Genomic DNA, 8,973 nt, shown 5'->3' on the forward strand with positions numbered 1-8,973 from the left:
AAGTCCACAAATCACATGTAGACTGGGTGGGCATACTCTCAGGCACCCTCCATGATCCTTGTGAGAGTAACGAGCTGGTCGGTTGTTCCACGACCAGGCCGAACCCTCCTTTCCAGCACTCTGGAGTAGACTTTACCAGGGAGGCTGTGATGCCCCTGTAATTGGCACACACTATCTGGTCCCCCTTTTTAAATATGGGGACCACCACCCCAGTTTGCCACTCCTTAGGCACTGTCCCAGACCTCAACACAGTGTTGAAGAGACGTCTCATACAAGACAATCCCTCCACACCCAGAGCCTTCAGCATTTCTGGACGGATCTCATCAACCCCTGGGGCCTTACCACTGCGGAGTTGTTTAACTACCTCAGTGACTACCTCACCCGAATGTCCAGAACATGCGGCCTCAAATCAGATGATACAATCACAAAATTGTTCAGCGATCTTCGCCCTAGGGTGCTCTGGTACCATGTACACTTATGAGCATCCTTATGTTCAAACATGGTGTTCATTATGGACATTCCGTGACTAGCACAGAAGTCCAATAACAAACGACCATTCGGGTTTAGATCAGGGAGGCTGTTCCTCCCAATCACACCTCTCCAGGTGTCTCTGTCATTGCCCACATGTGTTGAAGTCCCCCAGCAGAACGATGGAGTCCCCCACTGGAACCCCATACAGGACTCCATCCAGGGACTCCAAGAAGGCCGAATACTCCAAAATGCTGGTCGGTGCACACGCACAAACAACAGTAAGAGTTCCCCCCACCACCCGAAGATGCAGGGAGACAACCCTCTCATCTACTGGAGTAAACTCCAATGTAGCGGCGCTCAGCCGGGGACTCGGAAGTATCCCCACACCCGTCCGGTGCCTCACCCCCTGGGCAACTCCAGAGAAGAATAAGGTCCAACCCCTATCAAGGAGACTGGTTCTGGAGCTGAGGCTGTGCGTGGAGGCGAGGCCCACCAGATCTAACTGGTATCGCTCCACCTCCTGCACAAGCTGGTCTCCTTCCCCCACAGCAAGGTGGCGTTCCACACTCCCAGAGCTAGCCCTTGCCAACCGGGTCTGGTTCATTGAGGCCCTCGACTTTCACTGCCACCCAAAGGACAGCGCAGCTGACACTAGCGGTTCCCCCTGTGGGTGGTGAGCCCACAGGGTGGAGATGGAAGGTCTATGGTGCCTTTTTTGGCTGTGCCCGACTGGGTTCCGTGGAAAGCCCAGCCACCAGGCACATGCTGATGTGCCCTATATCCAGGCTTGGCTCCAGATGAGGGCCACGGGCTTCCTCCAGGCCGGGTCACATTTCCTCTACGTCGTTCTATCATGGTGTCTTGTGAACCATTCTTAGTCTGGCCTCATGCCTGTCGCTAGTCAGGATCAAAGACGGACAAATGGCAATGAAAACATAACCTCTTGGGTGAGGACCAAACTTCTGGCATTTATTATCAGGATCAAAGATGAGAGGTGAGGCTTAATGGTCAAAAACCAAAGATGAGTGATAATGATCAAAAGTCAAAATCAGCAGTCAGCAATCAGGTTCAAAGATCATTGATTAAAGATGAATAATCAGGAATAAAGGTGATTAACCAGTTTCAAAGGTCAGCACTAAGGATCTACAGTAAGATTGTCATAGAAGAGATCAGTGGAATAATGCTTCCAATGAAAAAGAAAGAGCTAAAGAAAATGCCAACAGTGACACAAACAGAGAAGTGTTGGACTCTCTCAGTGCTCTTTTACACTCGTAGTGACTTGGCTGTGATGGTGAAGCTTATAACTCATATTTCAATGGCTAAGGTACTGACCTCTTGACATGTTGACCTAGTTTCAAATCCCTCTCATGCTACCTGTCTGTGTCCTTGGACAAGATACTTAAAATACAATGTCTCTGTCCACTCCGCTGTAGAAACAAGTACCGAGTTTGGGTGGTTAAGTAAATGTGAGGCTTCACTGAAAGGCATTTTGAGCATCTACTAGATGGAAAAGCATTCTAGAAATGCACTTTTTTCTGTAATTAATGTCATATATACACATTCAGTATTTTCAGAAGACGAGGTTGGTATCTGTGATTTTAACTTGCTTTTACCTTGGGTGCTTTGAACACCTCTGAGCACTTTATTTTGTCCATGGTGATGCTGGTGGTGGGGGTGATGTCATCTCAAGGTGAAAGCTCCCATGCAGAGGAGAAGAGGTCTTCTCCCAGAACCTTCAGATGAAGTTTTGTTTGTTTGGTTATAAAATAAACAAAACATCAAAGGCATAAGCTATGCCATTTCTGTGTACATATGAGCACAGTGATTGATGGCTAATTAGCTGTGATGTAGGGGACATGTCAATGGTTGTGTCATGTGTCTAGTGTGTTAGTGTTGCATCCTGTGCTCTTCTCGCTTTCAGCCTTCAATGCTGGCTGGCCATGCGAAAAGAGAGAGTGCGTAAGTCTCTCCTGCCAGTACATAGCCTCTCCACAACAAGACCTATGCAGTACGTTCTAGTGGTGACAGATGGATCCTGGGTACTCTTGCGGCTCCAGGTAAAATTGCAATGTTCTCGGAGGAGGTCTGGCCCTTAGACACGCGGCACTCTAGGCCCACCAGTGTGTGGACATGCCTTAGTGCCCATGAACCAAACCCCCAGCTATGGGTATGTAGCGGGATGAAGGTCCTAGGTGCTGATTGAAAAGACATTCCCACTAGCTTGGCTAACGGGGAATTCCCCTTTGGCTGACCTGGTAGAGGAATGTCTTTAGTGCGAGCCATTTGGGGTTCGATCCCACCGCCGTTCTGGCCACAAAGGTCCTACGGTCACAATTGGCGTTGTCGGCAGGATGTGGGTAGTCACAGAACATGCTTAAATGCACCTGTGACTTTGGGATGAAGTCAAAAATGGTGAGGAGATATGTAACGGGATGAAGGTACAGGGTCCTGATTGAAAAGACGATCCTGCTAGCTTGGCTAACGGAGAATTCCCCTTTGGCTGACCTGGTAGAGGAGCGGTCTTTAGTGCAAGCCGTCTGTGGGTTGATCCCACCACCGTCCTGGCCACAAAGGTCCTACGGTCACAGGTAAATAGCAACTCAACCCTCTGCCTTGAGGGCATCTTCCAGAGTTGAAAAGGCTATGGGAGAAGACAGAGGCAGAAGAGCTGGCGTTGAAGAGCTGAAGGCAGTCTGGTGGTAAACTCTGCCATCATTCTGATGTCTCCTGCAGCTGAAGAGTTCTCCAGTCATGACGTTTCTTCATACCACTGGACACTGAATTCTGAGGCTGAGAAAGTGGAATTGTCCCTGTGCAACGACCCTTCCACTTTAAACACCCTCACGCACAGGTTATTGTGCTTAACTTCTAACTTCTATGAATCTGTGTTCCTCACAACATTTTAAAGCCCTACGGCAATAGGTGAGAAGCAAAGCGACATGTAGCGGTTTCTACAGGGAGTCGTAATCTCAAACCTGCATGTAGGCAGCCTGGAGACCAGTGGTCATTCTTCCTTCAAACCAGAGCTGCAAAGAAGCATGCCCAGGTGATTGAGCAGCCCTCTTTAGGGACAGCACTGTGCACCCTTTTCAAGGGAGGGGGCTAGAAAAGGTCTCCCAAACAAATGCTTCCCCTCCCACTTAACTGGCCCGAATGCTGCGGCTGGCAGTTAACCCTCCAATGCAGTCGAAAATGACATAAAAAACTACTTCTTGGCACATGAAATGTGCTCACCCTTATGGACAGAGAGGGAGCAGCGAGATCTCAGAGAAGAACAGCCCTTATTGCCCGGGAACTAGCTCGCTAACGGATCAACATTGCTGCTGTCAGCAAGATCAGACTTGCTGATGAAGAGTCAATCTGTGAACCCCAGGGGGTTACACCTTCCTCTGGAAAGGAAAAGCTCAGACTGATGACAGGATTCACGGAGAGGGCTTCACCATCCACATGGCACTTTTTCAGCAGATTCCCAACCTGCCAACAGACATCAGTGAGCTCCTCATGAAGCTCAGCTTCCCACTTGCACTATCTTGCTACATCACTATCATTTGTGCCTACACAGTATATTTTGTTGACTAAAATTTACTCTGTTGGGATATTTTATTCTAGAGTAAAAAGCACTCTATTGTAGAGTGAAATCAGCTCTACCAGTGTCACCGACTGAACACCTCCCCCCACCCTCCCTCCACTGCGCATGCATCATTTTGGAGCTCAGATGCTTGGTGATGATTGGACTTAACCCTAAGTGATCAAATGGATTAATGGGATTATTAACCATCAGATGACAAGATAAAACCTCTTAAATCATTCTACTCAGTTTTAAGCAGAAACGAGGCCATTAATCCGTGACGCTTTGAAATGACGGAGGGTCAGTGAATGCAACAGCTAGCAGCTCATGTAGCTTCGGTGCTGTGATCGCTTCCTCCACCTTTGCTGATGAAATAATGCTGAATTTATGTGGAAATGTTTGTTCTACAAAAGCTTCAAATATCTGTCACTGAGACAGATGATGACTGGAGTGCAGTTCTAAGCAGAAACGACGTGATCATCAGTGAGCCATGGGTGATGACGCATGTGCAGTGAAGGGGGCGAATCGAGTTTAAGGGCAGACTGTTCTGTTGGCGACACATCTAGTCAATGCAAGTGGTTTTTCGCCAATAAGAGTTGATTTTACACTATGTTGAGTTGATTTAGCCCTGTGGTAGAGTATATTTAGAGAATAACCCTATTGTGTTTGATGATGTGTCAGACATTCATGCTGGGATATACGGTCAAAAATATTGCTTTACCTGTGACGCGTAGCGGAGCCAGTGAAAGGAGTTTTATTTATAAAACAGATATTTTCAACCGTATGTAACATCATGAGCGTCTGACACATCATCAGACACAAAGGGGTTATTCCCATTCTAAACCAGTTCCATCATTTGCACGGTTTATTTTTCTGTAGGTTATTCGGTCGGTGACGGTAGGCTTACCGTGAAGCAGCGAGCTGTCTCTCCAACAGCAGTCAGGGCGCGGAGTAATCCATCAAATGTGAAAATCCATCAAATCCATCAAATGTGAAATGGTAATTCTGTATCAGAATCCACATCAATACTTTTGTACAGTAGCTTAAATTCACCAATTTCAGTGGCGGCATGCAATTTTCTCTCACTCTGAGCTAACAATGCTAACAGCTAGCAGAGCATGCAGGCGGTGTTCTGACGAATTGTGAGCCTCGAAAGTTCCGCGTCCCGACAATACTGCGCACGCGCAGTAGTGCACGCATGCACTGTTGTGCGCGGAGTACAGGAATGACATTCAACAGTAATGACATCTCATCAGAACACCGGTCAGGGCGCGGAGTAATACATTTTGTTCCATTCCACAGATATTATATGCCTGATTATGTCACACGATTAACCAATCAGATTTGCGTAAAAAATGTAATTGGATTCGAAATAACTCTAGATTGGGACCAAATGTTATTCCAGCAGAGTAAATTTTACTCAGCAAAATTTCCTGTGTACGCCCCCACTCTGCAAAGCTGAGAGGAAGACAAGGAAACTTTCTATGAGAACTTGGATTCACTCATGAAGAACACCCCATACTCGGCAATTTCAATGCTAGAATAGGGCGTGACCATGAGAGTTGGGAGGGAGTAATAGGTGCACATAGAATTGGGAACATGAACAGCAATAGGCTGCTCCTGTCATCGGCTTCAGAATGGCCAACAAGTATAAGACCACATGGATACATCCCAGATCAAAGCAGTGGCATCTTACTGACTATGTCATTGTCTGCAGGCAGGATGTACATAATATCAGAGTGACCCCTGCCATGCAAGGAGCCGAGTGTTGGACAGAAACACAGGCTTTCACTACTCATGGACCTTTGACTAGGGACCTGGGTGACAAGTGGAAACAGTTCAAGCAAATGGTAGTAGAGACAGCAAAGTCAATGCTTGGTTCAAGGAGCCGAGTACACCAGGACTGGTTTGACAAGAATGATGCAGAGATTGGCAAGCTGCTAGAATAGAAATGAAATACATTCCTTGACTGTCAGAATGACATCAACTCTACAGAAAGGCATAACCGCTTCAAGCACTTGCAGTGCAAGTCGTAGTGTGAGCTCCGTAATATGCAGGACAGGTGGTGGAACCGTAAGGCTGAGGAAGTCCAGCTGCACACAGACTCCAACAACTCTAAAGAGTTCTTCAGCTTGCTGAAAGCTGTATACAGTCCCTGTAAACCTGGCATCACCCCTGCTCCTCTCCATTGATGGGTCCACTCTGCTAAAGCACAGGGAAAGTATCACTGAACACTGGTGCGAGCAGTTCTCTGATCTTCTCAACAGACCCTCTACGGTTGACCCAGCGCCGCTGGATGCAATAGAGCAGAAACCATTGCTTGAATACCTTGACCTCCCCCTCACTCTGGATGAAGTCAGGAAAGCCACTGCCCAGACCAGATGCGGCAAGACACCAGGCAGGAACGGCATTCCTGTCAACTTTTTCAAAGTGGCAAGCCCAAGAGCCCTAAAAGTGTTCCACGGAATCTTGATTAGCATCTGGCAAGAGGAAGCAATGCCACAGGACTTCAGAGATGCCACTGATGTATCCCATTCAATAACAGGGCAACAAAGCAGACTGTGGCAACTACCATGGCATCTCCTACTGTCCATTGCCAGAAAGATCCTTGCAGATGTCCTCCTGAACCACCTGATGGTGCCATCTCAGAATGCACTCTACCAGAAGCCCAGTGTGGATTTAGACCAGGACGTAGCATCATCAACATGGTCTTTCTGGTGAGACAGATCCAGGAGAAGTGCATCAAACAGAACATGGACCTCTACACTGTCTTTATTGACATGACAAAGGCCTTTGATACATTCAACAGGGAACCATTCTGGACCATTCTTGCAAAGCTTGGTTGCCACAGGAAATTAGTCCAGCTCATCCGCCTCTTCCACGATGGCATGGTGGGCCACGTGATCTCTGGAGGTACAACATCTGAGCCTTTTGAAGTTTCCAATGGCGTCAAGCACAGCTGTGTACAACCCCTGGCAAAAATTATGGAATCACCGGCCTCAGAGTATGTTCATTCAGTTGTTTAATTTTGTAGAAAAAAATAAAGTGTAAATTTTCATCCCCCAAATTAACACCTGCATCAAATCAGATCTGCTCATTGACATTGACCCTATGCCATGAAATTGACCCTATGTGTCTTTTTGCAAGGAATGTTTTTGCAGTTTTTGCTCTATGGCAAGATGCATTATCATCTTGAAAAATGATTTCATCATCCCCAAACATCCTTTCAATTGTCCAAAATATCAACATAAACTTGTGCATTTATTGATGATGTAATGACAGCCATCTCCCCAGTGCCTTTACCTGACATGCAGCCCCATATCATCAATGACTGTGGAAATTTACATGTTCTCTTCAGGCAGTCATCTTTATAAATCTCATTGGAAAGGCACCAAACAAAAGTTCCAGCATCATCACCTTGCCCAATGCAGATTCGAGATTCATCACTGAATATGACTTTCATCCAGTCATCCATAGTCCACAATTGCTTTTCCTTAGCCCATTGTAACCTTGTTTTTTCTGTTTAGGTGTTAATGATGCCTTTCGTTTAGCTTTTCTGTATGTAAATCCCATTTCCTTTAGGCGGTTTCTTACAGTTCGGTCACAGACGTTGACTCCAGTTTCCTCCCATTCGTTCCTCATTTGTTTTGTTGTACCTTTTTTGATTTTTGAGACATATTGCTTTAAGTTTTCTGTCTTGACGCTTTGATGTCTTCCTTGGTCTACCAGTATGTTTGCCTTTAACAACCTTCCCATGTTGTTTGTATTTGGTCCAGAGTTTAGACACAGCTGACTGTGAACAACCAACATCTTTTGCAACATTGCGTGATGATTTACTCTCTTTTAAGAGTTTGATAATCCTCTCCTTTGTTTCAATTGACATCTCTCGTGTTGGAGCCATGAATCATGTCAGTCCACTTGGTGCAACAGCTCTCCAAGGTGTGTTCACTCCTTTTTAGATGCAGACTAACGAGCAGATCTGATATGATGCAGGTGTTAGTTTTGGGGATGAAAATTTACAGGGTGATTCCATAATTTTTTCCTCAGAATTGAGTGATTCCATATTTTTTCCTCTGCTTGGTCTAAAAAAGTAACCGTTACTGACTGCCACAATCTTTTTTTCTTGATTTCTTATAGTGTTTCTTAAAACCAGAAAGTTGCCATTTGAAATGACTTTAGTTTTGTGTCATGTCTGTGATCTGCTTTTTTTCTACAAAATTAAACAACTGAATGAACATCCTCCGAGGCCGGTGATTCCACAATTTTTGCCAGGGGTTGTACTTGCAACAGGCCTGTTCAACCTTTCCTTCATGTGTGTCCTGAATCACGCCATGCACAACCTGGTGAAAGGTGTGTATCTGAAATACAGACTGAACAGTTCTCCTTTTGACCTCTGCAGGCTAAATGCCAAGTCCAAGATGCTTGACCGCCTTATACTAGAGGCCTTATTTGCTGACGATTGTGCACTCATGGCACACTTGCAGTCTGACCTCCAAATCATCACCAACAAGTTCACCGAAGCTGCTTGTCTCTTCAGACTCACCATCAGCCTCAACAAGACAGAAGTCCTTCATTAGCTGGCTCCTGGATCCACAGCCCCTGCTCCTATGGATGGTACACAGCTTAAGGTCGTTGACCAGTTCAAGTACCTGGGGAGCACCATCTCTTCAGACGGGTCACTCAATAAGGAAATTGCAGCCCACATCAGCAAGGCAAGCTAGTCTCTAGGCCACCTCCGTACTTGTGTGATGTCCCACAAGAACATCAAGCTGAACACCAAGATCAAGGTGTACAAAGCAGTTGTACTCACCAGCCTCCTGTATGGAGGTGAGACCTGGACACCCTACAGGAAACATCTGAAGCAGCTTGAACGTTTCCACATGAGGGCCATACATTCCCTCTTGGGCATCAGATGGCAAGACAAGGTCACAAAC

This window comes from Thalassophryne amazonica, chromosome 8 (assembly GCF_902500255.1).
Source record: "Thalassophryne amazonica chromosome 8, fThaAma1.1, whole genome shotgun sequence".
NCBI classification, from domain to species: Eukaryota; Metazoa; Chordata; class Actinopteri; order Batrachoidiformes; family Batrachoididae; genus Thalassophryne; species Thalassophryne amazonica.